This window comes from Mobula birostris, chromosome 29 (assembly GCF_030028105.1).
Source record: "Mobula birostris isolate sMobBir1 chromosome 29, sMobBir1.hap1, whole genome shotgun sequence".
In the NCBI taxonomy this organism is placed as follows: Eukaryota; Metazoa; Chordata; class Chondrichthyes; order Myliobatiformes; family Myliobatidae; genus Mobula; species Mobula birostris.
Genome location: NC_092398.1, coordinates 16308523 through 16334473, shown reverse-complemented (window position 1 = coordinate 16334473; position 25951 = coordinate 16308523). Strand labels below are relative to the sequence as shown.

At 43.6% G+C, this 25951-nt stretch overlaps 4 non-coding genes across 4 annotated transcripts; 2 read left to right on the top strand and 2 right to left on the bottom strand.

Annotated features, from left to right (window-relative positions):
- The first annotated feature begins 7631 nt into the window (after window positions 1-7631).
- Window positions 7632-7705, top strand: trnat-agu (transfer RNA threonine (anticodon AGU)). Its single transcript has one exon. It is a non-coding gene; the product is annotated as a tRNA-Thr (tRNA).
- Window positions 7706-8324: 619 nt separating this feature from the next.
- trnal-aag (transfer RNA leucine (anticodon AAG)) lies at window positions 8325-8406 on the bottom strand. Its single transcript has one exon. It is a non-coding gene; the product is annotated as a tRNA-Leu (tRNA).
- A 6006-nt stretch (window positions 8407-14412) lies between these two features.
- On the top strand, window positions 14413-14494 carry trnal-aag (transfer RNA leucine (anticodon AAG)). Its single transcript has one exon. It is a non-coding gene; the product is annotated as a tRNA-Leu (tRNA).
- A 598-nt stretch (window positions 14495-15092) lies between these two features.
- Window positions 15093-15166, bottom strand: trnat-agu (transfer RNA threonine (anticodon AGU)). Its single transcript has one exon. It is a non-coding gene; the product is annotated as a tRNA-Thr (tRNA).
- Between the last annotated feature and the right edge of the window lie 10785 nt (window positions 15167-25951).

The window sequence follows — 25951 nt, the reverse complement described above, 5'->3', positions numbered from 1 at the left end:
CCAAACGCATGCGCGTATTCGGGACTAAATGACCCTCACGCTTGCGCATTTGATCGCTGGGTCACCGATGGCGAATTCTGAACCGTGAAGGTTTCTGGGTAGGAAAGATGCCATTTACAATCCATTCAAACACCTGTTCCCCCGTCACTTGCCCCGAGAACTGTCAATGCTTTTATGCAGAAACTCAGCAGCTGCTTTAACACGCCACGCTCCCACAATGAATATATTCAATATCAACAGGCATTCCGAGTGTCAACTGTCAAAGTCCAACCCATTTAAAAATGCAGTATAAAACACGAGGAATTCTGCAGATTCTCGAAATATAGAGCAACACACACAAAATGCTGGAGGAGCTCTGCAAGTCAGGTGGCATTGATGCCGAAGAATAAATAGCAGAAGCTTCAGGCCGAACCCCTTCACCAGTCATCAGCATGGTGAATGGTCTCTGCCCGTAAAGACCACTCTTTATTCCTCTCCATAGATCCTTCCTGACCTGCTGGTTTCCAACAGCATTTTGCAGAAATAAGCAACATCTTTTTCAGTCAATCATTTTCAAAATGTTGTTGATCTTACATTTGTAACCACATCCTCCTGGTCTGATTCCCTCCTCCTCCCCAAATACTCGACCTCCCACCTCATTTGGAGCCCCAAAGGCATGGCTTGTTCGGGATCCTCTTTGGTTTCTGATCCTGCACTGGAGAAGATTTACTGACTATTCAACTCTCATAATTTAAAGGAGAGCTGTGTATTGCCACAACCCAGCTCTGTAAGACACTACCCCTTGAAATCAGTCAGAATAACGCATGACATTTAAAAGAGCAGGGAAGAGGAAGTTTAACCACCCAGGACGTTTTCCCTTCGCCCAACGCCCTGAGGAACGAGGAATATTTGGGACATAACCTCAGTAAACTTATCTTCTGCAGTCTACAGAAAGTCAGAGAGGAAATTCAAGATAAACCCCCTCACCAACACAGTGGTGACCAGTTGCAGCCTGTCATCACAGGGAGAGTGAGAGCTGAACAGCAGAGATCAGCTGAAATGAGTGGCCTCTCTATTGTTTATAGACGTGTGACACAGACGGTAAGCACTTGAGACAGGAGGATTTGAAATAGAACTCATTTATTTACACAGATCCAAAATATTAAACCCCAGTCTAATTTAAGGCAAACATAGCAGAACAAACACCTCTAATGCTCGGCGACCAAGGGCCAGTTCGGGGTCTGATAAGCAGCTGCATATCTACACAATCTGGCATTAACAGTCCCTCGTGGGCTTGCAACTGGATTCAGTCACCTTAGAAATTATTTCATCTTCCTCCCTGAGGTGAAGTTGTTGGTGTTTTAGCAGGTGGGATAATTGAGTAAATCTCTTAACTCACTCAAGACAGAGTTGTGTCCAATACTAATTGTGAACTCCTCCAAGCCTCACAAGGTGGGTTAACTGAATGAATCCCTTCCCACACACAGACCAGGTGAACGGTCGCTACCCGGAGTAAACTCTCCAGTGTTTCTGTATATCGGAAGCTTAGATGAAAGCGGACGCACGGTTCCAGCTGGGATAAGGTTGGACTTCTGTTCCGAGGATCGACAATTTGGAAACATTTCTGTCCTGACTGTGTTGCGTGTTTGTTATGGGTAGTTGTCACGAGGGATGGGACAAGAAACAAGCAAATTACGTATTTTCGTTTTGTCGGAAGTCAGTTTAGTCTAGACGAGAGTTGGAGGCAACCGGGGAATTATATTTCTGTTCACCGCTAATTGCGCTTATTTTGCGATCTTCGCTTATTTACACTAATTTCGTTATTTCGCTTATTTCGTTAACTTCGCTATATCGCTAATTTTAGTTTCGTTAGTTTTTGATCGTTATAAGATAGTCCGTCTTTGTCAGTTTTGAATAAAGGATCGAACATGCTTTTTTCCGACTTGAACTCAGTTATTTGGAAGCGCGTCATCCAGTGTTAACTCCTGTACTCAGAATCTCAGTGGGTATGGTTTGTTTTCAAGTAACCGCATTTTGTCAACAAGAAGGTCATTATGCCAAACGAACACCAGTCTACGGTAAACGATTGCCTCGGACCTGTTGGCGAATTTGGAATCGCAACACTGAGAACCCTGCACGTAGGCAACTGGAGCCGTTTGCGGTCGGATGATCTGCAACCTTTTATTGATTCATGCTGTGTATTTGCGGTTTGAACATTTTTGAATGGTCAGCCCTACCCGTCCATTGGGGACCGTCGCACGGTGTTTGCCTGAGGGTTCGTCGCTTTGGTCTAATGAAGTGCTAAAACATTGTCTTGGTTAACGACATTTGAACCGGTGAGTTTCGTGAATGAGCTGCGGGCGAACAGAGTTAATTCCGAGTGGCGCGTTAAGGGAAAGCAGAGAACTGTCGCCAGCGACCTTAAAAATCGGGGCTATCAAAAGATAAATTAAACGGACTTCGAAAGCTTTAGTAGAACCGGAAGTCTTCAAAAGATCAATTGCACAAAGTACAGGAAAGGCTTTTTCCTGTGAGAAGTAAGGACGGGGATGGAACATAAGAGAACCTTGGATGTCTAGAGAGGTGATGAATTTCATCAAGTAGAAAATGGAAAAGAATGTAAAATTTCGGAAGTTAAGCTCAAACGAAACACGTGAGTATTATAAAGAAGATAGAAAAGAACTAAAGAAATTAGGAAAGCTAGAAGTCCTTGGCCAGTAGGAATAAGGTGAATTCCAAGACATTCCATACATACATCAAGAACAATAGGACAACCGGGGAGAGATTAGAACCACACAATAAAGGGGGAGCATTTGCTTAGATGTGGAGAATTTGTGTAGGTATTTAATGAGTACGTTGCTTCAGAATTTACCACCTGAAAATATATGGAAGACCAGGAGATCAGTGCCGCGTGTATAAATATGTTAGGGAATTTAGAGATCAAAGAGGAAGAGCATTGGGCCTCCTAATGAGTATTAAGGTGGATAAGTCCACAGGGCCTGATGGAATTTACCTCAGGTTATTGAAGGAGGCAACAGAATAAATTGCTGGGGCCTTTTGTGTTCTCTCTTGGCACAGGCAAGGTCCCGGAGGACTGGATATTTGCTAACGTTGAACTTCTATTTAAGAAGCGAACAAGGGATAATTCTGAAAACTATAGACCAGTGAATCTCACGTCAATTGCAGGAAAATGGCTGGAAGATACAGCATTTGGAAACACATGGCCTAATTAGGGAGTGCCGGCATGGCTTTGTATGGGGCAGATCGAGTCTTGCCAACTTTATAGAGTATTTTGACAAGGTGACAAGAGAGATTGATTAGGTATGACAGTGAATGTTATCGACATTGATTTTAATAAGGCGTTTGTCAAAGACCATCATGGAGGGAGGGGTGGAGTGGTGCTAATCGAGCGATTAAGATATATGGGGTCTGAAGTTATTTAGCTGTTTGGATTGATATCTGGTTTGCGCATATAAGACTGTGGGGAACGATTGAAGGGACTTATTTGAGCTTTTGCGGTCAAAAAGTTCGATTCAAAAGGTTCAAAGGAACATCTAAAGAAGCCTGATGCAATTTGGAAACAGGTCCTGTGGACTGATAAAGTTAAAATAGAGCTTTTTGGTCGCAATGAGCAAAGGTATGTTTGGAGAAAAAAGGGTGCAGAATTTCATGAAAAGAACCCCTCTCTAACTGTTAAGCACAGGGGTGGATCGATCATGCTTTGGGCTTGTGTTGCAGCCAGTGGCACGGGGAACATTTACTGGTAGAGGGAAGAATGAACTCAATTAAATACCAGCAAATTCTTGAAGAAAACATCACACCGTCTGTAAAAAAAAAGCCGAAGTTGAAAAGAGGATGGCTTCTACAACAGGATAATGATCCTAAACACACCTCAAAATCGACAAAATCAAAACCTTAAGAGGTGCAAGCTGAAGGTTTTGCCATGGCCCTCACAGTCCCCTGACCTAAACATCATCCAGAATCTGTGGTGCGGAAGAATCGGAGAATGGTTCTTCCCCAGCTTCAAAGATGTGATTCATCCTCACAGCACGGATTTTGTTATTACACATCTCGTTTAAAGAGCCATGACGATCACAATATTGTATGAAAGCACCTGCCACGTTGATTGAAGATCGATCAATTAACACGCAACGAGTGGTGACAGCCCTTCCACGCTTCTTATGGGGCTTCAGGACTGTTGGATCAGACACTGCCTTCCGGCTGAGTGTCTGTGAATTGGAGAACGTTCTGAAAACAAGTGAGCTGTGGTGACAGTAGGTACCAGTGAGGGTAGGAATAGGATGCTCTGGAGGAGGAACAAGTAGCTGAGGAACTGATGTAGGGGGCAGGGTTTCAGATTTCAGGATCATTGGGACCTCTTCTGGGGCATGTGGGACCTGTACAAGAGAGACGGGTTACACTTGAACCACAGGGGGACCAATATCCTTTCAGGGAGGTTTGTTAGTGCTATTGGGGAGGCTTTAAACTAGATTTGCAGGGGGATGGGAACCAGAGTGCCAGAGCTGACAGTGTGGCTGGGGTGAAAATAAATGATGTTGAAAGTTTAAGCAAATCCGCTGATAGAAAGGTTGTGAGCGGTGGTAAAAATCTTCTGAGGTGTATTTATTTCAATGCTAAGAGTATTGCGGGGAAGGCGGATGAGTTGAGGGCGTGGATTGACACGTGGAATTATGATGTTGTAGCAATTAGTGAAACTTGGCTACAGGAGGGGCAGGACTGGCAGCTTAATATTCCAGGGTTCCGATGTTTCAGATGTGATCGAGGCAGAGGAATGAAAGGTGGGGGAGTAGCATTGCTTGTTAGGGAAAATATTACAGCAGTGCTCAGGCAGGACAGATTAGACGGCTTGTCTACTGAGTCCTTATGGGTGGAGCTGAGAAACGGGAAAGGTATGGCCACATTAGTGGGATTGTATTGCAGAGCACCCAATAGTCCACGAGACTTGGAAGAGCAAATCTGCAGAGAGATAGCAGGCAACTGCAGGAAACATAAAGTTGTGGTGGTAGGGGATTTTAATTTTCCATACATTGATTGGGACTCCCATACTGTTAGGGGTCTAGATGGTTTAGAGTTTGTAAAATGTGTTCAGGAAAGTTTTCTAAATCAATATATAGAGGGACCAACTAGAGGGGATGCAATATTGGATCTCCTGTTAGGAAATGAATTAGGGCAAGTGACGGAAGTCTGTGTAGGGGAGCACTTTGGTTCCAGTGATCATAACATCGTTAGTTTCAATTTGATCATGGACAAGGATAGATCTGGTTCTAGGGTTGAGGTTCTGAACTGGAAGAAGGCCAAATTTGAAGAAATGAGAAAGGATCTAAAAAGCGTGGATTGGGACAGGTTGTTCTCTGGCAAAACTGTGATTGGTAGGCGGGAAGCCTTCAAAGGGGAAATTTTGAGAGTGCAGAGTTTGTATGTTCCTGTCAGGATTAAGACAAATTGAATAGGAATAAGGAACCTTGGTTCTCAAGGGATATTGCAACTCTGATAAAGAAGAAGAGGGAGTTCTATGAAATGTATAGGAAACAGGGGGTAAATCAGTTGCTTGTGGAGTATAAGGAGTGCAAGAAAATACTTAAGAAAGAAATCAGGAGGGCTAAAAGAAGACATGAGGTTGCCTTGGCAGTCAAAGTGAAGGATAATCCAAAGAGCTTTTAAAAGTATATTAAGAACAAAAGGATTGTAAGGGATAAAATTGGTCCTCTTGAAGATCAGAGTGGTCGGCTTTGTGCGGAACCAAAGGAAATGGGGGAGATCTTAAATAGGGTTTTTCGTCTGTATTTACTAAGGAAGCTGGTATGAAATCTATGGGATTGAGGGAATCAAGTAGTGAGACCATGGAAACTGTACAGATTGAAAAGGAGGAGGTGCTTGCTGTCTTGAGGAAAATTAAAGTGGATAAATCCCCAGGACCTGACAGGGTGTTCCCTCGGACCTTAAAGGAGACTAGTGGTGAAATTGCGGGGGCCCTGGCAGAAGTATTTAAAATGTCGCTGTCTACAGGTGAAGTGCCGGAGGATTGGAGAGTGGCTCATGTTGTTCCATTGTTTAAAAAAGGATCGAAAAGTAATTTGGGAAATTATAGGCCGGTGAGTTTAACATCAGTAGTAGGTAAATTATTGGAGGGAGTACTAAGAGACAGAATCTACAAGCATTTGGATAGACAGGGGCTTATTAGGGAGAGTGAACATGGCTTTGTGCGTGGTAGGTCATGTTTGACCAATCTGTTGGAGTTTTTTGAGGAGGTTAACAGGAAAGTGGATGAAGGGAAGGCAGTGGATATTGTCTACATGGACTTCAGTAAGGCCTTTGACAAGGTCCCGCATGGGAGGTTAGTTAGGAAAATTCAGTCGCTAGGTATACATGGAGAGGTGGTAAATTGGATTAGACATTGGCTCGATGGAAGAAGCCAGAGAGTGGTGGTAGAGAATTGCTTCTCTGAGTGGAGGCCTGTGACTAGTGGTGTGCCACAGGGATCAGAGCTGGGTCCATTATTATTTGTCATCTATATCAATGATCTGGATGATAATGTGTTAAATGGATCAGCAAGTTTGCTGATGATACAAAGATTGGAGCTGTAGTAGACAGTGAGGAAGGTTTTCAGAGCCTGCAGAGGGACTTGGACCAGCTGGAAAAATGGGCTGAAAAATGGCAGATGGAGTTTAATACTGACAAGTGTGAGGTATTGCACGTTGGAAGGACAAACCAAGATAGAACATACAGGGTTAATGGTAAGGCACTGAGGAGTGCAGTGGAACAGAGGGATCTGGAAATACATATGTAAAATTCCCTAAAAGTGTCGTCACAGGTAGATAGGGTCGTAAGGAGAGCTTTTGGTACATTGGCCTTTATTAATCGAAGTATTGAGTATAAGAGCTGGAATGTTATGATGAGGTTGTATAAGGCATTGGTGAGGCCGAATCTGGAGTATTGTGTTCAGTTTTGGTCACCAAATTACAGGAAGGATATAAATAAGGTTGAAAGAGTGCAGAGAAGGTTTACAAGGATGTTGCCGGGACTTGAGAAACTCAGTTACAGAGAAAGGTTGAATAGGTTAGGATTTTATTCCCTGGAGCATAGAAGAATGAGGGGAGATTTGATAGAGGTATATAAAATTATGATGGGTATAGTTAGAGTGAATGCAAGCAGGCTTTTTTCCACTGAGGCAAGGGGAGAAAAAACAAAGAGGACATGGGTTAAGGGTGAGGGGGGAAAAGTTTAAAGGGAACATTATGGGGGGCTTCTTCACACAGAGAGTGGTGGGAGTATGGAATGAGCTGCCAGACGAGGTGGTAAATGCGGGTTCTTTTTTAACATTTAAGAATAAATTGGACAGATACATGGATGGGAGGTGTATGGAGGGATATGGTCGGTGTGCAGGTCAGTGGGACTAGGCAGTAAATGGTTCGGCACAGCCAAGAAGGGCCAAAGGGCCTGTTTCTGTGCTGTAGTTTCTACGGTTTCTATGGTGTTATGCATGCAGACTATTTTGGGGTGAGTCCCTCAATACGTTCTACTTTGTTTTATCTCATCTTGACAGTCTACATCTGAAGCATTTCTCTCGCTAGCGGATGAAGAAGAGTTAATGCAAGTGAACTGTCATTACTATAGCTGCTGGATAGCGCGAGGGTTCCGTGGCTTAACTGGTCAAAGCGCCTGTCTAGTAAACAGGAGATTCTGGGTTCAAATCCCAGCGGAGCCTTTAAGTTGTGGGGTGAATTCCCATCTGATGAAGACTGCTTTTAGCGCACGTCAGATCACAAATTACACTTCACAAAGCACAATGCCAAAAAAAGGACCTTGAAAGCGTTACACCTCAGACACAACCAGACCTGTAAAAAACAGAACGCCGTCTCAAATAGAGGACTTTTCTGATCAGCTTGTTTTGCCTTGCTATAGCGTTCTAACAGTGTAAGGTTGTTTTACGGTGGCAATCGTTTATTGATTGTGATCTGATTTATGATCTTGTCCTGGTATAACTGAAAAATTGTGTGTCTGTTCAATTGAACTCCGACGAGTTAGCTCCATTTTGCAAGAAACCAGTCAGAAGGCGTTACAGAAATAAGCTAGAATACGTATTGATCTTCAATACTTTTTCACCCACTACTTTCAATTAATAGAGGTCACGAATCCCACCTATCCACACAGGATCCCCCGCCCAATCTGGAGTGTTTGGCAGTCCCACAATAATATACTTGGCGCTGACACCAATACTGGATCATAGTCATGATGATTTGTCATTCTTACATTTAGCTCTGCAAAACGTTTCGGGCTTCACTTTAAAACCGCAACCGAAAGCCTTGCGGAAAAGAACCACGCGATGGCAATGGTGGGATTCGAACCTATGCCTCCTTGGAGACTGGAGCCTTAATCCAGCGCCTTAGACCGCTCGGCCACACTACCGCGTTTTTTAAAATACCATTACACAGTGACGTGGATTTTCCACACACTGTGCTTGAGGCTTCATGCATTTTACATTTTCCCAACACAAAGCAGACTTTGAAGTTGTCTCTTTAAACTGCCGGTGGCAGCCAAATATCAGTGCGAATATTCTTAGCATTGCATGGGACATTAGAGTTAAATATTCACATTTGCAGCCGATATAAAGTGTAAGGTCACTCCCTGTCGACATAGCTTGTCACATTCGGCGACTTTTGCATGTACACTCGAAAATATTGCAAGGTTTTCATTCACATGAACCAATCCCAGCTTCTGTACACTAACATTTCAAATTAAAACACTCACATTGACAACGGTTCTCGAATATCTGCACTTTGCTTTTTCTGGGATATTTAAAACCGTTCTTAAAATCACCACCACAAACCTCCAATATGACTGAAACAGATTTTGTGAAGTTACTTTAATATCTTCGACCGATGTTTATGCGGGGTCGAGATACCAGGTGAACTGGGCACTTGAGTGATTGAGAGACGACAAATTCCAGATTGTTTCCTGAACCACAGGAAATGCAAACAGCTCTACACATCAGCAAGTTGTAGATTACCCAGCACTGTCATTCAATTACATCATGGCAGATCAGAATGTCTATCCAGTCCTCACTTCCACCGATCTTGTCAATATGGCCTTTTCTTCATGATTCATTCACTATGATGCACCGCTATTTCAGACCTGTTCCTCAAACCCGGAAACACCCAGTAATCAAGTGTCGTCCATCCTACCTGCCGAGGAGGTTCTCTGCCATCATCCAGGTAGTGATACACATGCCAGCCCTGACAATCGTCTGGCAAACACAGGAGCAGTTGAGCATCGTGATCAGCAAACACAAGGCTGCACACCATGACACCTTCTTGATCTTCCTGAGGGTCTTCAACCAGGTCAGTTAAGGAAGACAGTCGGTAACAGCTATGGTATATTCATTCACATCCTAATATCAATGGCTAAATAGGGTCCAGTCCATCGATGACAGCAGTGCTGTGAACGTTCATCCACCACGCTTGTTCCTAACTTCACGGTCCTCATCACTGTTGCTGCGGTCCTCAGTCTGTGCTTTTCTGCTGGGAGTAGAAGTACAGCTTGGGGTTCGGACGTGCCAAAATCCAGATGCGGCATGGCACGGTAATCATTGTTGATGATGGTGTAACAGTGCTCGAGCGCTCGGCGGGTGACATGCTGGTAATTGTTGGTCAGAGATATCTTCAAGCATTACAATGTATGAATCATGAAGCAAACGTCATTAGCTCTGTTATTACCTGAAGCTGAAGTCCTGTCCACGCAAAGGATGGTGGACTCCTATTTCCAGAGTATTGGACTGAGCCACGTTGCTGTAAAGCAGAATACACTCTGATGTCTCTGATGTCCCTCTGGTACCGAAATCCAACTCTGAGGTCTTCAGTTTTGTATTCCCGAGATGCTACTTTGTCCAGGATGACAGGGAACAACTCCCTCTTGCTGCATCTCCTTAGCCACTTATTAAACTGTATCACCTTCCTATTTCTGACCTCAGTAGCACATTGTGCAGGCATCAATCGCGAGATCTCCACCCTGGATTTGTTGTCCTTTAATTTAGCAGCTAAATCCTTGAATTCACTTTGCAGGACTTCGCTACCCTCCCTACCCATGTCATTACTACCAACGTGGACCTCTGGCTGTTCATCTTCCCCTTAAATAATGTTATGGACACCACTCTGATGTTTCTGACCCTTGAACCTGCAAGGCAACATTCCATCCAGGAATCTTGTTCTCGTCCACAGAACTTCCTGTCGGCTCTGCAAAACAACATATCTTCTATCACTACAGTTCGGCTCTTCTCGTCCTTCCCTTCTGTCACAGAATCTGACTCAGTGCCAGAGACCGCTCTGCTCTGGCTTTCCTCTGCTATGTTATTAGCAGCAACCCACCACCACCACCAACAGGATCCAAAGGGGTATACTTGTTATTGAGGGGAACGGCCTCAAAGGTACACTGTCCTGACTACCTATTCCCTTTCCATTTTCTGATGATTAACCAGTTATTGGCGTCCTGCATGTTAGGTGCATCTAGCTTCCTATATTACTTACAAATCAACCTCTCAATTTTCTCATCTAGCTCTGGCGCCAGTTCCCAAACACTGTCTATAAGAAGCTGCAGGTGTAGTCAGCGTCACTGGAAGTCTCATTGTCTTCCCACAGCCCACAAGAGGAGAACTCCAATGTCCTGACGTTAATCCCCACTGTTCTAGCTCTGTAATAAGAAAGATCAGAATCTTACCTTCACCCACTCTCTCTCATTCTGGAGGCTCTTAAAGCAAAGACTAAACTGCCCACTCAGAATGGCCACTCCAGTCAAACCACAGTCTTATTCAACTCAAGCAACAGACAATCGGGCTAGGCTCAGATTTGAAGAACGAAGGGCGGTAGAGATGTCAGGAAGTGACGAAGAAGACGGAGGTAGTGAACAGAAGGTGGTATTGGATGACTGGAGTTGTAAGGCGGAAGTTGAATGGCAGGTTTCTGGGAAACGGAAAAATCAACAGTGAATTGGGGATTACAGTGGTTTATCATCCAGTGATGGAGGCAAGTAGACAGGATTTAAATAAAAGCAGGGCGGCTAAGTTTTGAATGTGGACTTGTTGCTGGCCTCAATATGATTAGTTAACTAAAAATTGAAAAAAAATCATTAGGAGATACTGTGGGGGCAAGAGAGGTGACGCTCCTATAGTTTTGTAAAGACAATAAGCATCCAGAGAAAGCTTTAGGGCTAAAGCCGTATGAGGAAGGAAAGTAACGCTTTGGAAAGTAATCACAGGAGTGACTCTAGATATGTCTATGGACCAAGTTAAAATAAATTAGTCTTAACAATAGCTGTGAAGGCTAAACGTTTAAAACGGTTTCATCAAAGTTTCGGCCCAAAACGTCGACTGTACCTCTTCCTAGATATGCTGCCTGGCCTGCTGCGATCACCAGCAACTTTGATGTGTGTTGCTTCAATTTCCAGCATCTGCAGAATTCCTCGTGTTTACGTTTTTTAAAAAAACGGTTTCATGTTGTAGTAAGAACAGTCATTGTTGATTAAATTTGATGGAAAACAAAGTATTTGCCGGATAGGGTTATTTTAGGTTATATGAGCTATATAGTACTGCACCTTTGAGATTTTTTCAGTGCTAGGAAGTTTGGTCTTGTAGCAGCTATGTGTATGCGGTGTCATGGATAAGGCTGAATACATCACTATGGTATGAAGTCATTAGGCCAAAAGGTATTTCAAAGTTCAAAGTAAAAATTATTATTGGTGCATGTCACCACATACAACCAATAGTGAGGTTCTTTTTTCCTGCGGACATACTCGGCAAATCTATAGAACAGTAAATGTAAACAGGATCAATGAACAACAAACTGTGAAAATGCAAATATACATAAATAGCAATATATCGCGAGATCATGAAATAACAAGATAACGACTCCTTAAGTAAGATCATTGGTTGTGGGAACACCAGTAACAGAATGAGTGTAGTTAGCCTGTTTTGTTCAAGAGATAGATGATTGAGTGGAACTGTTCTTGAAGCTGGTGGGGGTGGCGGGGACAGCATGTTAATTCAGCGTGTTCTGTAAGTAAGAAATCTGTGGCAGTGCAGCGCATTTAGGAAGAAATAGGCATTTCATATGCAGAGACTCTGCTGGTATAAAAAACTGTGTCAATAGACCTATTAATATGCAGAATACAGATGGATTAGAGTCGGGTGTGTAAAGTGCAGGATTTTGTAACAAGGAATTCGTTGATTGTTGATGAACTAAAATTTGTCACGTTCAAAGCAGAAATAGTGAATTGTACAGCACAAACTAAAAGTAAGACACAAAAAAAATATATTAAATACTACAGAAAAACGTCTAGAGATGAAAGGCTTGCAGGGATAAATAATATTCAGACTTCAAAGATGTTTTAATGATCACATTTGTTCGCTAATGGTCAGAGAAGCGTTCACATATTTTTCTTCTGTTCTTTTCCTTTTATTGTTTACTTTTCCCCTTTTTTTAAACCTACAAAGGAATGCTAGAAGTTTGTTTGCTAATAATCATGGAGTTTTAATGCTCCTTGTGCTAAATAGGGTCATTGTGACACAAATGTGAATGGGACGGTGGTGGAAGACTTCCTGGAAGAAAAGTATTTGCTGTGTTTGTATGATACTGTAGGTGTCGGTACTACACCTCACGTTAGTCAGCCAACCGCCAATAAACATTACTAAATGAAGAACAACCGCAAGCAACGGCTCGCGCGATCAGAAGCGCCGCAAAAATGTTGCAGCAGGATGCCTGGTTCGTGGAGAGATTTGAAAATGTCATTCCATTCAGATGAATTAATTGGGGCTTCATGAGGAAAATGGAAATCCCCACAACCGTAAGCAGTGACACATTGGCTGTTCTACAAATTCTATTTTAATCTCTGCGGAATTTGCAAGGAATCCGGATTTCTCGGTCAATGTTAGGATGTGGCACTGTGCTCCCGGAGAAGTTACGCTGAAAACCGCTCACGGGATCTTCCCCGGAACCGCACTGGTGCTGCAGAAGATCGGCGTCGCGCTGTCGTCGATAGGAGGGGAAGACCACGCGATGTTTTTTTTTCCTGACCAGACCAAAAAATTCTGCTGCGTCAGCTAAAATTCTTGCCGTTTGGTTGATTGTGAAACATTGTTGAGGAAGCTGCACTATAACAGAATGGGAATTGTGGGATTAGCTTCCCCTCTTCCTGAGTGAAAAGAGAGCGGAGGAAAGATTGTTTCCCATAAATTGCAGTTTTCTCTTCGGTAGTTTATCTTTCTGCACTCTGTGGCGCAATGGCTAGGATATTGAACTTCTACTGATGAGTGATCAAGTAAAAAATGTTTCTGTTTCCAATGACGGTATTTTCTCCGCATTGTAATGACAAATACGGTCAGAATTCGAGTGGCTGATGACGTCGCGTGATAGCAGAGAATCTAACAATTTAAGACCTGGTTTGAAGTAAGCGAGTCATTCACTCAACACGCCAACCAGATGATCGCATTTCTTTCAGGTCGTTGTCATCCACTGAATTAATCAGGCAAAATGCGCAGGAGACAGGGTCCTCGGTTATTCATAAGGCGGGAAATAAATTATTAAACAAAAAGAAAGGAATGTTAACAAGATCGGTGGAAGTAACGAGTTGGGCAGACAATCTGATCAGAGCTGTGCAGTCTTCTTCCTGCTGATGTGTTTTGTATTTCCTGAGGTTCAGGAAACAACCTGGAATTTATTGCCTCACAAACACACAAGTGCCCCAGTGACCTGGTACCTAGTCCCCGTATAAACACTGTTTGAAGATGGTAACTTTCATCACTGTTTAAATTAAAAACCCAGACAGTGCTGATGGAACAATGTCTGGTGCAGTGCAATTGCAAGTCAATGCTATTTAATCCTAAAACAACTTCACAAAATCTGTTTCAACTCATATTGGAGGTTTGTGTTTGTATTTTTGAAATGCTGTAAATATCCCAGAAAGGGCAGAGTATAGATTTCGAGAACCGTTGTCAATATGAGTGTTTTAATTTGAAATGTCGGGGTGCAGAAGCTGGGATTGGTTCACGTGAATGAAAACCTTGCAATATTTTGGAGCACGTGTGCAAAGGTCGCTGAATGTGACAACATCGGTCGTTAGGGGGTGATTTTACTTTTCGCATCGACTGGAAATATGAATATTTAACCCTAATGTTTCATAAATATACTGAGAATACTCGCAGTGACATCTCAAAGAACATTGTCCGGCACCCGGCATTTTGAAGAAGCAACTCTGTACCAGTGTTCCCTCTCGAATGCTTTGGGTTGGAAAAAAAAACGGAAAATGCATGAAGCCTCAAGCACAATATGTGGAAGAATATTTCAAATGATTCCACCGATTATACAACACTTTGGAGATTAAGGTGGTGAACAAATCCACGTCACTGTGTACTGGTTTAAAAGACGTGGTAGTGTGGCCGAGCGGTCTAAGGCGCTGGATTAAGGCTCCAGTCTCCAAGGAGGCGTGGGTTCGAATCCCACCACTGCCATCGCGAGTACATGTATTTGCTCTTTTCCGCCAGAGTTTCGGTTGCGGTATTAAAGTGAAGCCCAAAAACGTTTTACAGAGTAGATGTAAGAATGACAAATCATCATGACTACTATCCAGTATTGGTGTCATAGCCAAGTATATTATTGTGTTACTGCCGAACATCGGGCGGAGGATGGTGTGGATGAGTGGGATTCGTAGCCTCCAGTTATCGAAAGTAGTGGGTGAAAAAGTAATTAACATCAATATCTATTCGAGTTGATTTCTGTGACGCCGTCTGTCCGGCTTCTTGAAATATGCAGCGAACTATCCAGAGTTCCACAGGAAAGACTTATGAGACTTAGTGTGAAATCCTTTCTCAGCAAGACGGGGCAAGTCATTAAAGCAGTAGAAACGCTATAACAGGGTAATCAAAAATGTTATCTATATGAGACCGTCGTCCCGTTTCTTGCTCCGCAGAGACCACCAGACTTGCCACGTTTTCGAGGAATAATATGTTCCGTTCCATTTTATGGTATGGTGCTGTGTGAAGTATAATTATGATTTGCAGCGAGCGATTTCTTTGATTTCTTCACACGGCAATTCACCCCATTACTTAAAGGCTCCGCTGGGAGTTGAACCCAGGATCTCCTGTTTACTAGACAGGCGCTTTGACCAGTTAAGCCACGGAACCCTCACACTAAAAAGCAACTGTAATAACGATAGTTAATTTGCATTAACTCTTCTTCGTATGGTAGCGAGGGAAATGCTTCGGATTCACACCGTAAAGACGACATAAAACAAAGTAGACCCTATTGAGAGAATCACCCCTATACAGTCTGCATGCATAGTACAGGTTCACTACAGAAAGCAGCCTATCCCAATCCTTTCTGGTGCCATCAAAATTGGCCTTTCTCCAATTTATGCTTTCAACCCAAGGATCAGACCTATCCTTTTCTATAATTATCCTGAAACAAACGGAATATTATCATTAGATCCAAAGTGCTCCCTTACAGATATTCCCATCACATGCCCTGTCTTTCTGTAACAGGAGATTCTGGTGGGAATTCTATGTATTGATAAAGGAACACACTTAGCAAACTCTATCACATGTAGCCATTTTACTGTATGGGAATTCCAGTCTATATGTGGAAATTTAAATTCAGCCACTACTATAACCTTATTTTTTTTCTTGAAACTGCCTGCTATCTGTCCACAAGTATACTCCCCAGTCTGCTAAGTAGTCTATAATATAATTCCATCCTTTTCTTATTCCTGTTCCACCCATATACCCTCAGTAGATGAGCTCTCTAGTCTGTCCTGTCTGAACACCACAATGTCATTTTCCCTGACTGGTAATGCTACCCCTCCCCCTTTAATCCCTCCGACTCTTTCACAGAAACCTGGAACACTGAGCTACCAGTCATGCAGCTCCTGCAACAAATGAGGCTGCCCCTCCTGCAACCAATGTCATAATTCCACATGCTCATCCATTCTCTAAGCTCTCCCATCTTACTGCAATGTTTCCTGCATTGAAATAGACACAACTCAGAACATTATTCCCGCCATGCTCAACCTTTCGATTCCTGTCTTTGTATGTTGGATTAACACCATTGTTGCCCACAACTACTCCTAATTGCCCTGTACCTCTGGTTCCCACCTCCCTGCAAAATAATTTCAACAAGACAAGTGTGAAATGATGCACTTGAGATAGTCAAACCAGGACATACTATGAATCAGCCCCTCACTGACCCTATGATTTCAGTCTCTGAGGGTGATGTGAACACACCTTTCAAGAGGGTGAATCCATGATAAGCAGACATCTCAGAGCGGTACCTGGCAGACCACTAAAGGCCTGTCTGAATCAACTGGGTGGACTGTTCACTGATATCTTTGACCTCTTGCTTTGGCATTCTGAGGTACCAACCTTCTTCAAGCAGTCTTCAATTATACCCAAGAACATGGCTTCAATGACTATTGTTCAATAGCACTTACATCCACTGTGATGGAGTGCTTTGAAAAGCTGGTCATGAAACATAGCAACTTCTCCCTGAGAAGCAGCTTGGACCTAGCCCAATTTGCCTTCCATCACAACAGGCCAATAGCAGATGCGATTTCATTGGCTCTTCACTCAATCCTGGAACATCTGAACATTGAAGTTAGATACATACACCAGGATGCTTTTCATCAACTACAGATCAACATTCATTACTATCATCCCCTCAAAACTAATCAATAGCCTTCAATACCCAGGGCTCAATATCTTCTTGTGTGATTGTTTGCTTGATTTCCTCACTTGCAGACCCCGGTCAGTTTTGATTGGCAATAACATCTCCTCCACAATCTCCATCATGACAGGTGCACCACAAAGCTGTGTGCTTAGTTCCTCTGCTCTACTCTCTTCATATTTGTGACAGTGAGGCTACACCCAGCTCCAATGCCATATTTAAGTTTGTTGAACACTGCTTTTGATTGAATCAAAGGTAGTGATGAATCAGCTTATAGGAGGGAGATGGAAAATCTGGCCAAGAGATTCCACAGCAATACCCTCTCATTCAATATCAGTAAGACAAGGAGTTGATAATTGAATTCAGGAGGAGGAAGCCTCATGAGCCAGTCCTCAGTATCAGAGGTGGAGAGGGTCAGCAACATTAAATTCATCATTGCCATTATTCCTGAATCTAGCATGCAAGTGCCATTACAAATAAAGCATGGCAATGGCTTTATTTTCTTAGAAGTTTGCGAAGATTGGCACAACATCTAAAACTGTCATAAATTGCTATAGATGTATAGAGGAGAGTATATTGACTGGTTGTGTCACAGCCTGGTACGGAAACACCAATGCCCTTGTACTAACCTATGATCCTTGTCCTGATATTTCTTGTATTAAAATAGCCACTCCTCAACCCATCCTATTGTCTGCAATTTTGCCCACTCAGCTACTTATCCTTATTCACAATCTCTGTATAAGCTACATCTGCCTGTATACTAACTTTCCCATTCTCTGACCTATCACACTGGTTCTCAGTCCCTTGCCAAACTAGTTGAAACATTCCCCAACAGCTTGAGAAAATCTACCCAAAGGATATTAAGACCATAAAACAAAGGAGCAGAAGTCGGCCATTTGGCCCATCGAGTCTGCTCCACCATTTTATCATGAGCTGATCCAATCTCCCATTTAGTCCTACTCTCCCATCTTCTCACCATAACCTTTGATGCCCTGGCTACTCTGATACCTATCAATTTCTGCCTTAACTACACGCAATGACTTGGCCTCCACTGCCGCCCATGGCAACAAATTCCATAGATTCACCACCCTCTGGCTAAAAAAAAATGTCTTTGCATCTCTGTTCTGAATGGGCTCCTTTCAATCCTTAAGTCATGCCTTCTCGTACTAGATTCCCCCAACATGGGAAACAATTTTGCCACATCCACTCTGTCCATGCCTTTCAACATTCAGAATGTTTCTATGAGGTCCCCCCTCATTGTTCTAAACTCCAAGGAATACACTCCAAGAGTGGACAAACGTTCCTCATATGTTAATCCTCTCATTCCCAGAATCATTCTAGTGAATTTTCTCTGAACGCTCTCCAATGTAAGCACATCCTTTCTTAAATAAGGAACCCAAAACTGCTCACAGTACTCCAAGTGAGGTCTTACCAGTGCCTTACAGAGCGTCAACATCATATCCCTGCTCCTATTCTCTATTCCTCTAGAAATGAATGCCAACATTGCATTCGCCTTCTTCACCACCGACTCAACCTGAAGTTTAACCTTAAGGATATCCTGCATGAAGACTCCCAAGTCCCATTGCATCTCAGAGCTTTGAATTCTCTCCCCATTTAAATAATAGTCTGCCCATTTATTTCTTCTGCCAAAGTACTAACCATACACTTTCCAACATTATATTTCATTTACCAATTCTTTGCCCATTCTCCCAATCTATCCAAATCTCTCTGCAGACTCTCTGTTTCCTCAGCACTACCGGCCCCTCCACCTATCTTTGTATCATCAGCAAACTTAGCCACAAAGCCATCTATTCCATAATCCAAATTGTTGATGTACAATGTAAAAAGAAGTGGCCCCAACACGGACCCCTTTGGAACACTACTGGTAACTGGCAGCCAACTAGAATAGGATCCCTTTATTCCCACTCTCTGTTTCCCATAATTCCATGGGCTCTTATCTTGTTAAGCAGCCTCATGTGTGGCACCTTGTCAAAGGCTTTCTGAAAATCCAAATACAATATACAACATACGCTGCTTCTCCCTTGTCTAGCCTACTTGTAATTTCCTCAAAAAATTGCAATAGGTTTGTCAGGCAGGATTTTCCTTTAAGGATACTATGCTGAGTTCTGCCTATCTTGTCATATGTCTCCAGGTACTCCGTAACCTCATCCTTGACAATCGACTTCAACAACTTCCCAAACACCGATGTTAAGCTAACAGGTCTATAATTTCCTTTTTGCTTCCTTGCCCCCTTCTTAAATAGTGGAGTGACATTTGCGATTTTCCAGTCCTCCGGAACCATGCTAGAACCTATTGACTTTTGAAAGATTATTACTGACACCTCCACAATCTCCACAGCTACTACCTTCAGAACACAAGGGTGCATTCCATCTTGTCTGGGAAATTTATCTACCCTTAGACTATACAGCTACCTGAGTACTTTCTCAGCCGTAATTGTGACTGCGCACACTTATCTTCCCTGACATCCTTGAATGTCCAGTGTACTATTGATGTCTTCCTCAGTGAAGACTGATGCAAAATACTCGTTCAGTTCCTCTACCATCCCCTTATTTCTTATTACAATTTCTCCAGCATCATTTCTTCAGTCGACTCTCACCTGTCTTTTACTCTTTGTATACTTGAAAAAGCATTCAGTATCCTCTTTGATATTATTTGTTAGCTTCCTTTCATAGCTCATCATTTCCCTCTTCATGACCTTCTTAGTTTCCTTTTGGAAGCTTTTAAAAACTTCCCAATCCTCCGTCTTCCACTAATTTTTGCTTCCTTGTATGCCCTCTGCTTTGCTTTCACTTTGGCTTTGACTTCTCTTGTCAGCCCTGGTTGCATCGTTTTTCCATTCGAAAATTTCTTCTTTTTTTGGAATATATCTGTCTTGCACCTTTTCGGAATCCAGCCACAGCTGCTCTGCCATCCTTCCCGCTAGTGTCCCTTTCCAGTCAACTTTGGCCAGTTCCTCTCTCATGCCACTGTAATTTCCTTTACTCCACTGAAATACCGACACATCGATTTCAGCTTCTCTTTCTCAAATTTCACAGTGAACTCAATCATGTTATGATCACTGTCTCTTAAGGGTTCCTTCACCTCAATCTCTCTAATCACCTCTGGTTCATTACACAATACCCAATCCAGTATAGCCAATCTCCTCGTGGGCTCAACAACAAGCTGTTCCAAAAAGCCATCCTGCAGACATTCTACAAATTCTCTCTCTTGAGATCCAGTGCTGACCTAATTTTCCCAATCCACTCACATGTTAAAATCCCTCACAATTATCATAACACTGCTCTTCTGACAAGCCTTTTCTATTTCCTGTTGTAATTAGTAGTCCACTTCACTGCAGCTGTTAGGAGGCCTATATATAACTGCCATCAGGGTCCTTTTACCCCTATGGTTTCTTAGCTCAACCCATAAAGATTCTGCACCTTCCAATCCTATGTCACCTCTTTCTAATGATTTGATATCATTTCTTACCAATAAATCCACACCACCCCCTCTGCCTACCTGCCTATCCTTCCAATACACCGGGTATCCTTGGACGTTCAATTCCCAGAGACATGCATCCTTTAGCCACATCTCAGTGATGGCCACAATATCATACCTGCCAATCTGTAGCTCTATGAGAAGATCATCCACCTTATTCCTTACACTACGTGCATTTAAGTATAACACCTTAAAACCAGTATTTGGTACTTTTTTGCTTTGATGGCACTGCAACTTTACTGCCCTGCAACTCATCCCAATGGTTGCAAATTTGCCCCATCACCTGCCTGTCCTTACTGACATCTTTACTGCTCACTATCTTAGATTGATTTCTGTTTTCCCCCTCCTCCACTCTAACATTCTGGTTCCCATCCCCCTGTCAAATTAGTTTAAACCCTCCCTAACAGCTCTATTAACCCTTCCTGCCAGGACACTGGTCCCCTTTGGGTTCTGGTGTAACCCGTCCTTTTTGAACAGATCATACTTCTCCCAGAAGAGATCCCCATGCTCCAACAATCTGAAGCCTTGCCCCCTGCACCAATCTCTCAGCCATATATTCATTTACCTGATCCTTCTATTCTTGCCCTTGCTAGCATGTGGCACAGGTCGCAATCCCAAGATTACTACCCTGGAGGTCTTGCTTCTCAGCTTCCTTCCTAACTCCCTAGGAATCTCTCTTCAGGACCTCCTCCCTCTTCTTATCCATGCCATTGGTACCAACATGTACCAAGACAACTGGCTGCTCGCTCTCTCTCTTTCAGAATATTCTGGACCCGATCCGAGACATCCCGTACCCTGGCACCTGAGAGGCAACACATCATGTGGGTACCTCTATCAGGCTCACAGAAACTCCTGTCTGTTCCCCTGACTATGGAATCCCCTATGACTACCGCATTCCTCTTCTCCCTGCTTCCCTCCTGAACAACAGCGCCGGGCTCAGTGCCAGAGGCCTGGTTACCATCGCCGTCCCCTGTCAGGTCATCCCCCTCAACAGCATTGAAAATGAGATACTTGTTGCTGAGGGGGGCAGCCACAGGGGTGCTCTCCACTATTCAGGCATTTTCCTTCCCTTTCCTGACAGTCACCCAGTTTGCTGACCCCTGTAGCCTAGGGATGACTACCTCCCTGTACCTCTTCACTTTCCCTAATAAGCTTTAGGTCATCAAGCTGCAGCTCCAGATCCCTAACACAGTCTCTGAAGAGCTGCATCTCGATGCACCTGGTGCAGATGAGGCCATCAGGGAGGCTGGAGGTCTCCCAGGATTCGCACATTTGACACCCTGAACAAAGCACTAACCCTGCAGGCATGCCACCTAATTCTACAGGAATGAAACAGGAAAAATAAGTCTACTCACCCACTTACTTCAACAAACAAATAAACTTTTCAAAACTTTAGCTCGTGCTGTTAGCTGTGTGAGCCCTGCTGTTCCTCTGTCCGTACGGGTTGATTTGCCAAGGGGGAAAAAATGAGTTGATGCCTTTCTCACACCTCTTCCCGTTACCACCTAAGCCCATTGAGCTAAAGCCCTACACTCTGCTATCACTCACTCTGCTGCCCGCTGCATAAGGTTGTCTCCTTTTTAAACTCTCTGCGCTGTCCTCTCTACGTCATGCGCCTGCACAGTCTCGTCCTTGCAGTCTCGTCCTTCAGAATTCAGCTCTCTCACTGCTCTTCTTGCCTCGATCCAAAAGTCCCATTCAAATTCAGCTGTAACCTGTCGTTTATGTACGGGTCATACCTTTCCCAGAAGAGATCCCCAAATTTGGCACTTTGGCACCTCAGCCACACATATGCCAAATTGTACTGTCTCTACCCTCACTGACGCATGACATAGGCACTAATCCAGAGATTACTATTCTTTAAGTCCTGATTTTCAATTTCCTACCTAGCTCCTTATATTCTCTCTTCAGGAATTCCTTCCTATTCTCACCTATGTTGTTGGTACCAGTATGTACCACAACTTCTGGCTGCTCACCTTCCCCTTTCAGAACACTCATCTAATCCTGGTTTGTGGAAGGCAACATACTATCTGAGAGACCCTTTTATGTGTAAACCTCAGGCTTGCCTAGCTCGTAATGGACTAGGGGGAGCAGCCTTTGGCCCTGCCAAACTGTGTGATCAAGTTTGTGTAGATGCTGTGTGATGTACCCCACGATGTCCAATAACCAGCCAGTACACTATATGTGATTCAATTATTACACTTTATAACTCTTACTTGAACTTTGGGATTAGTAGAGAACCAAAATAAAAAGGCGCCAAGAATAATAATTAGACAGCTCATGCACAAATAACTCGTTGGAGCTCACGCAATATCCTTAGCCCACCAGTCAATTTCCTCCGAACTCTGCGGGTCCCAAGTCTTCACTCGGGGTCCGCTCCGCTAGCCAACTCACAGCATCTCTTCGTGTGCATTTTCTCTCTTTATCCCCATGGCACGTTTTGACCAAATCCTGCACAAACAACAGCTTTCAGATACACAAGAAAGAATTACATCTGTCCCAGTTGGTTAGCAAATGAATACAAGTCCCGTTATCACTAATTATAACCCAAACATGCTGCTACAGAGAACCCCTTACATCAGCAGTTAACATTAAAGGTGCCATTTTATTATAACACTACAGAGAAGCCATTGTATTCGCCTAAGCAAGTAACATGAAAGAAGAACCCCTTATGTATGATCACAGAATCTTCTACCCGCTCCCCTAACTATGGAATCCTCTATCACCACTGCTCTCCTCTTCTCTCCCTTCCCTTCTGAGCTACAGAGCCAAACACATTGGCAGAAACCTGGTTGCTGTGGCTTTCCCCTGGTAGGTTCCCTCCCCACCCCCACTTCTCAACAGTTTGGAAACTGTATCCAATGTGGGGGAGAGTGAGGGGAATAGCTACATGGCTACGCTACACAATCTGCCTATTCACTTTTCTTGACTGACAGTCACTTAGATACCTTCCTCTGGCAACAGTATGGATTACAAATAGTAATGGACCCTGCAGCATTGTGTACATCACTAGGCACAGGTCTGCACTCATACTTCCAGCAAGATAATTTTATAACCTCTGCTGTCATGGCTTGCAGGGGAATCTGGTGAAAAATGGCAGCTGGAATTTAATGCAGACATTAAAGACATAGGACATAACAGCTCCCAGCACAGGGTAGACACTGATCAATACTTCCAGGTGTGGAATGGTAGTGATTGTGTTTTATAGGTCTGTGTAAGGTACAGTGAATGGGTTGTCTAAGACCGTAAGATATATCAGTAGAATTAACCCATTCAGCCCATAAATTCTGCTCTGCCTTTCTATCATGGCTGATTTATTATACCTCTCAACTCCTTTCTCCTGCCTTATCCCTTCTACCTTTGACACCCTTATCAATCAGAAACCTATCAACCTCAGCTTTGAAAATACCCAATGACTTTCCTCCACGGACATCTATTGCAATGATTTCCATAGGTTCAACACCCACTGGTTGAATAAATTTCTCCACACCATTGCTCTAAATGGGTGTCCTGCTATTCTGAGGCTGTGCTTTTGATTCTAGGCACCCCTCCCCCCCCCGCCCCCGCCCCCCCCCCCATTATAGGGAAGATCCTCTGCACATCCACTCTATCTGGAGCAATACATGCAAAATGCTGGAGGAATTCAGCAGACCAGGCAGCATGTATGGAAGAGAGTCTATCTAGCCCTTAAAATATTTAATAGAGTTGAAAAAGATTCCTCCTCATTTTTCCGAACTCCAATGAGTAATTCCAGAGCCATCAAATGTTCCTCACACAATAACCCTTTCATTCCCAATATAATTCTAGTGAAACTCCTCAGGACCCTCTCCAATGCCAGCACATCTTTTTGTAACCAGGTGGTGACCACAACCGCACTCAATGCTCCAGCTGTGGCCTCACCAATATTTTAAAAATTTACAACCCAGTGCCGGCTCTGATTGTCTATGCAGCAGCGATGAAGGCAACTGTTCCATATATTTTCTTCACTCTCAAACCTCTCTGTGCTGCCACTTTCATCCCACTCAGTCTTTACAGGCTGTCTGAAGATCACTCAAGTCAGTCTCACTCTCTGCTTGTCCCAACTCCCTGAAAACTGTTCCCCTTCGGGTCCTTATCCAGCTCTGTTTTGAATATCACTCCCAGCCCTGGCCATTCATTCCACATCCCAACACTCACTGGGGAAGGTTTCCCCTAACAACATTTCCCTGTCCTTTCCCAGTGACGTTTCTTCAGTAACCCCTACTTCCTAATCTTTCCATGCCTGGAGACAGCTCCAATTCACTGTCACCTTAATTAGATCTTGACATGGTGTCCTCTGTTCAAAAGAGAACAGCTCCAGCTTCTGGAGCCCACAACAAGACTGAAGTCTTTGACGACTGGGTCCATTTCAGTCAAATCTCCTTTTTCCCTTTCTAAAGCTGTTCCATCTTTCCGATGGCAACACCAGTGGTATGAAAAGTTTCACCCTCTCTTGATTGTTCTTGCACTCTCTCATGCATCATCTACAGTGAGGGGTTGTGTTCACTTATTCTCTGGAACTTAGGGGTGAACTGATATAAGATCATCTGGGGCATACACAGGGAAAAGTGCATAGTTTATTTTCCAGGGAACGTGAGCAAATTAACAAGAGATTAATAGCTTCAGATGAGTTGAGAGATACAAAAGGGACCTCTGAGGCAGCAGTTTCTTCATGAAAAGGCTGCTGTGTGTTTGGAATGGCTGCCAGAAATAGTAGTTGAGGCAGGCACATGAACGACATTTAAAAACATCTCGATAAGTAGGTGGAAAGGAAAGGTTTAGAGGCTGTGGGCCAAATTGACAGGTGGGACTAGCTTGCTGGCAACACGGAATGGTCAAGTTGGTTCAAGGGCCTATTTCCATGGTCTTTGACTCTGTTACAGAAACTCAATGGAAAGCCTAAATATATCACATCTATTGGGCCTTGCTTATTAAGTTTTCTGGTAACAGCCTGAGAAAGGAAATTGGAGATGGCAGACACTGCCAATGCTGGGATCTGGAGCAGTGAATAATCTGCTGGAGGAACAGAGTGGGTTGAGCAGTTTCTGTGGGGGCTGAGGAATTGTCAACGTTTCAGCTGCAGTGAGATCCCACCACCAGCCACATCTTCTGATCCCCATCCATTTCTACTTTCTGCTGAGACCAATCGCTCTGTGACTCTCTGGTCCGTTCATCCTACCAAACTATCTCACCCTGGCCCCAGGCACTTTCTCCTGCACTCACAGGACCTGCTACACCTCTTCCTTCTCCACCACTCAGGGACTGAATGAGCACTTCCAGGCAAGGCTGAAATTCATTCACGTCGCTGTTTCTGTGGTTCTGGCCAGTTTGAGAAGAGTGACCCCTCCATAAGCTGATGCATTTTCACAAAGAACCACCAATTCGGAAGTCAGTCATGGCACAATTAATTTACATTCTGTACAGATACAAGCAGACTGGTCACACAGGGAATCCGTATTCATACAGAGATTTGTAACTGATTTATATTTTAAGACTATTTTTTGGCAGGCTTTTCAAATTTCAGAGTTTTTGGTGACTGACATTCATTTTCTGTGCTTCTCTTGCTGCCACTGATCATTGGAGAATCGGACAGCTCGCTGATTGGGTTATTCCACATAACCAATCTCAGAAAGCGTTGCACCACCAATCATAAGTATCCTTCCTCATTGCCCCAGAGTCTAGAAAAAGGGTGAAGGTGGAAGATTTCCTTGTTTTCTATGAAGGACTTTGTAAGA